The sequence below is a fragment of the Phyllobates terribilis genome, unplaced genomic scaffold (genome assembly GCF_046119375.1).
Source record: "Phyllobates terribilis strain yellow unplaced genomic scaffold, ASM4611937v1 Scaffold_4__5_contigs__length_816908805, whole genome shotgun sequence".
Lineage (NCBI taxonomy): Eukaryota > Metazoa > Chordata > Amphibia > Anura > Dendrobatidae > Phyllobates > Phyllobates terribilis.
This window is the reverse complement of record NW_027362764.1, coordinates 213,772,106-213,777,792: the sequence shown is the minus strand read 5'-3', so window position 1 is coordinate 213,777,792 and position 5,687 is coordinate 213,772,106.

The following is a 5,687-nucleotide window of genomic DNA, read 5'->3' as shown; positions in this document are numbered from 1 at the left end:
AACTGGACACATAGTAGACATAGTAGCAATGATAACTTTGTCCTTCACATGAGGTTAGTGAAGAAGCCAGAACTTCGGCAATATTGGGGTATTGATGTTTTATACAACTCTCCACTGTTCTGCATGGCTATGACCCCGTAAACGATTTGAGGTAATCCACAAATTTTTCCATTGCAGTGATAATACACAAGATGACCCCAACTTTGCCGACTTTTCAAAGTTCGGCCGCTCATTGATCTCTTCAGCAACAATTTTGCTAAGGTGTACATTCCCCAAAGGGACATCTGCGTGGATGAGACCCTAATACATTTCAAGGGGAGGCTCAAATTCAAGCAATACCTGCCCAGTAAGGCTATGTGTTAGCACTCTCCTGTTTGTTTTTTTCCATCTTGTGTTTTGCGGTCACGTGACCACCTGCCTTTATATTCCAGCTCCGCCCTTCTGGCTGTGCTGGACTTCAGTGTTGTTTGACTGTCTTTCTAGCCAGGTGCTTCGGTGCCTATCTCTGTCAGTTCGCTTGGTCCTTCTGGGACCTCTACTACCTTTTTCTTTGTTTGTCTTTTTGTGTTCTACAACAGCTTCTCTGTTTAGGAGGTGTCCCATTTTTGTTCCAGTCCTTAGTTCTTTTAGGGACCCCTCTCCTTATGCTATAGGTCTTCGTTCAGACTAGCCGAGGACTAAGGCGGGTCTGTTCGCTAGGAACAGGCAGCCCTCTACATCGTAGGGATTTAGCTTAGTCTTACTGTAGGGACAGCTTTCCCCCATCTTTCCTTAGTACATGTTGCAGATCATAACACTATGCTCCCACACGTTTTGTTTTGCAGCGTATTGTGCTGCAGATTTTTATGCATTTCAGTAGGCCAACATTTTGGATTTGAAAATAATTTTTCAAGCTGTTATTATAAAGTATTCTAATTTACTGAGATAATGACTTTTGTGTTTTCATTGGCTGTAAGCCATAATCATCAACATTAACTGATATAAACACTTGAAATAGATCAATCTGTTTATAACAACTCTATATAATATGAGTTTCACTTTTTGTATTGAAGAACGGAAATAAATAAAATTTTTGATGATATTCTAATTTTGTGAGAAGCACCTGTATTAGTTGAACCCCTTCACGACATCTGTCGTACATGTACAACGCTGCGGGTGGTGCATTCCCGCAAACCGCTGTACATGTACAGAGTGATGATCGTGTGGGTTCACTACAGGCGCTGGCAGAATCAAAAGTGGGTGTCAGCGCTATATGAGAGCTGACTCCTTGCAGAAACACCCATGATCGGTGCCAGCACAGATCGTGGGTGTTTAACCCCTCTGATGCCGCTGTCAATAGTGTCAGCGACATCGATCGTCATAGCAGAGGGGGGGGAGCTCCCTCTCTGCTCCAATCGGCAGAATACGATTGCGATCGCGCTGTGCCAATGGTCTCCATGGTGACCCCAGGCTGAAAGAGGATTGCGAGGTCACCCAGGTATGGTGGCCTGTAAGCTCCTGCTCAGAGCAGGTGAGACATGCAGAAGTAGTGCTGTTGCTTTAAAAGCAATCAGCAACTAGAGGGGTTAACACAGTCACAGGAGAAGGGGAGTGTTTTAGCAGAGCCCCAGGGGGATTGTGGGGAAGTGGTTTACTGTCTGGCTGGAGCCAAAGAGAAAGGTGGTGTGTGTATGATCTGTATATCACAGAAGCGCCCCTGCAAGTGAAAAAGATTAAAGTCAGGAGTGAAGCTAAGCACAGGTCAGGTAGAGTTCCTGAACTAGCAGTGCAGAGTATTGCCAGGCAGAAAGATAAGGACTGGAAGAAATGGTGTCACAGGGATCATCTCCCTCAGAAACCTTCCCTCCCTCCTCCATCTCACTGTGCTGCAAAGAATGCTGTGTTCATTAATGTGCCTTTGCATTAGAACTGTGTTGTCCTGTACTACTGGGAAGACTGAACTGCTGTACTGCTAAGGAAACTGTACTGTTTGTCACTGGAGCCTGTTTCTCATAAGACTTAACTTTCACTGACTGTGCGGCTTCTTATTAAATGCTCCTGTTCTACTGTTTATGAGAACTCTTGTCAAGTGTGTCTGGTCAGCAAGTGAAACAACTTGCGTGTCTGTGCCTGAGGGTCAATACCCCTGTGTGGCTGAGAGAAGCTGCAGCACATGGTCTATAGTCACCCTGAGTAACGGTTACCCCAAGATTCCAAAGAATTCATGTAACCTGTCTCGCCCCTATCTGAACTTAGGCGGCGTGCGTGTAACAAAGGTGCTGACACACCTCCTCCCTGTGTGCGATTGCCTGATCTAATGTCCTGCAATGCAAAAGTATTGCAGAGTATTAGATCAGCAATGAAGGCAGGGAAAGTTGATGTCCCACTCTGGAACGAAGTAAAAAAAAAAGTATTTAAAAATTGCAAAAATATTTAAAAAAAAAAAAAAAAAAAAAAAAAAAAATCACAAAAAAAAGAAAAAATATGAATCCAATAAATATGTTTATGTAAAAATAAACAAATAAAGTACACATACTTGGTATTGTCACATCTGGAACAACCTGACCTATAAATGTTAAACTAGTTAACCCCTTCAGTGAATACCGTAAAAAAAGTGGTAAAAATGATGCTTTTTCATCATATTGCAGAACAAAAAGTGGAATATAGCGTGATCAAAAAGTTGAATATAAAAAAAATGGTATTGCTGAAAATGTCATCTTTCCCGCAAAAAAACAAGCCGCCATACAACTCCATCAATGCAAAAATAAAAAAAAGTTATACCTCTCACAATAAAGCGATACAATAGCAATTATTTTTTCTACATAATAGTTTTTATTATGTATAAGCGCCAAAACATAAAAAATTATATAAATGTGTTTTCGTTATAATCTTACTGACCCGAAGAACAAAGCTATTGTATCACTATTATCACATTGTGTACGGCATAAAAAAAAAAAAAAAAAAAAAAAAAAAAAAAAAGACTATTCCTGAATTGCTGGTCTTTGTTCCTTCTGCCTCCCAAAAATTGGAATAGAAAGTGATCAAAAAATGTTATGTGCCCGAAATAGTGCCAATAAAAACGTCAACTTGTCTCCCTCACATGACTCTGTCGGCAGAAATGTGGAAAAATTATAGCTCTCAAAATATGGCGATGCAAAAACTTTGTTTTGCAAAAAAAAAAAAAAGCGTCCTTTAGTGTGTGAAAGCTACCAAACATAAAAAAATATATAATTCTGGTAGCGCTGTAATCTCACCGACCTGAAGAATAAAGTAGTCTAATCACTTATACCGCACGAGGAACGGCATAATATATAAATAAAAACCAGTTCTTCACCTGTTGTTGATTTGTTCATTCTGTCTCCCAAAGATCGCAATAAGGCTCGGCTCACATTTATTCTGTGCTGAGCGCTTACACTGGGTTTTCCGTGTAAATCTCTGAAATACGTGATTCAGACAGAACCCCCGGCGGAAGATTCCCTATAATGAGGCAGGTGAAGGCACCGTGGATGCCGTCTGGCCTATGATCCAGCAGTGTCTTTTTTTTTTAGGTGTGCATAAAAGCGTGGTCCACCACAGTTTTGCGCACTTCTGAAAGGAATCACACTGCTGAACAGAAGCCAGACGGAATCCAGAGTAACTCTGCTGCTTATTATAGTGAGTGGATCTCTCAGGGGTTTCCGAATCACGTCATTCCGAGATTTAAATGGAAACCCTGATGTAAGTGCTCAGCATGGAGCGCTAGAAAAATGTGATCCCAAATGTTATGTAAAATGTTCCCAATAAAAAGCTTCAACTCAATCCACAAAAGAAGCAAGTCCGACTCAGGTCCATCATCTGTCAACAGAAATATAGGGGGCTCCCACGCTACTGGTAGCACAAAGGCTCTTGAAAAGCGTCATGGCTCCCCCCCCCCCCCTTTACAAAAGAAATCCAGCAAATTCTACACTCCCAAATTCTACCTTCTGAGCCCCACAGTGCGCATAAACCGCAGTTAGCATCCACATTTGACATTTCTGTTGCAATGAGAGCCCACTTAATTTACTGGGTCCATGTCTCCAGAAGCACGATCTGGGCACAATGTATGGGCACTACAATGGCAGATTTTCACTCAGCAACATTCACTGCTGCTTGTTTCTGGCAAACACCCATGAAGTCAAAATAGTCACTGCACCTGTAGATAAATTCCCAGAGGGGTGTAAGTTCCAAAATGGGGTCACTTGAGAGGCGATTCTGCTCTTCTGACACTTAGGAGTTCAGTATATGGAGTCCGCAACTAGTCTACGATAATTTGTTCTCCCAAGAGTCAAATAGCGTTCCTTCCGTTCCAAGTCATGCCGTGTGGATAAGCAGTATTGTACAGACATATATGGGGTATTGCCACATTCATCAGAAATTGTGAGAAATTTTGGTGCCATTTTTGCCCATTTCCCCGTGTAAAAATGTAAAATATGGGGCTAAAACAGATTTTTTTGTGGTAAAAAATGTAATGTTTTTTTTTTTTCACCGCCCAATGGTATAAATTTCTGTGACACACCGTGGTGTCAATATGAGCACTGCAGCCCTAGATGAATTCATTGGGGGTGTAGTTTGTAAAATTGGGTCACTTATAGAGGGGTTTTGCTGTTGTGGCACCTCAGGGGCTCTGACAATGTGACATGGCACCCTCAAACCGTTTTAGCAACATATGCATAACAATACAGCTTTCCTTCCCTTCTGAGCTTTGCACTGTGCCTCAAAAGTAGTTTTCGACCACTTTTGGCATTCTCAGGAAACTCAGGATTTCTGCTGTTTTGGCATGTCAGGAGCTCTTCAAATATTACATGACATCGGCAATCTGTTCCACCAAAATTTTGTTCTAGAATTTAATTGGCGCTCCTTCCTGTCTGAACCCTGCCATGTGCTCAAACTGTAGTTTAACACCACATACGGGGTATCGGTGTACTCAGAACAATTTACGCAACAAATTGTGTGGTCCATTTTTTTGTATTACTCTTGTGAAAATGGAAAATTTGGGTCTGAAGCAAAATTTTTGCGGGAAAAGTTATTTTTTTCATTTTCATGGCTCAGCGTTATAAAATTCTGTGAAGCACCTCGGAGTTCATGGTGCTCACCACTACTCTAAATAAATTCCTTTTGAGGGGTGTAATTTCAAAAGTGGGTCACTTTTGGAGGGTTTCCACTGTTTAGCCACATCAGGGGCTATCCAAACGCAACATGGCGTCCGCTATCTATTCCAGCCAATTTTGCACTCCAAAAGTCAAATGGAGTTTTTCTCCACATATGGGGTATCTGCTTAGTTAGGAGACATTGCACAACAAATTGTACTGTTCATTCCCTCCTGTTACCCTTGTAAAAATGCTAAATCTGGGGCTAAATGAACATTTTTGTGGGAAAAATTAAAATATAATAATTATAATTAGTTTGGAAGGGTGATGAAATCCTAACGATAGATTCCCTTCAAACTAATATGTCCTATACCAGCTAAAATGAGTGTAGTCTTCAAGAACCAAAATATACCTCATTTGAAAGGGTTCAGTTCTCTACTGCAGTTTAGACAAGAAAAGCTGTAAATTTTTACCCAGATAAATTTCAACCTTGAACCTTATGTAACAAGGTTCTGCAATAGCTGTCACTGAGGTTTATCATTTCCCTGTTTTAAAGGGTTCCTGAATAACAGACTAAGGCCTCTTATACAGGTCAGTGTCTCC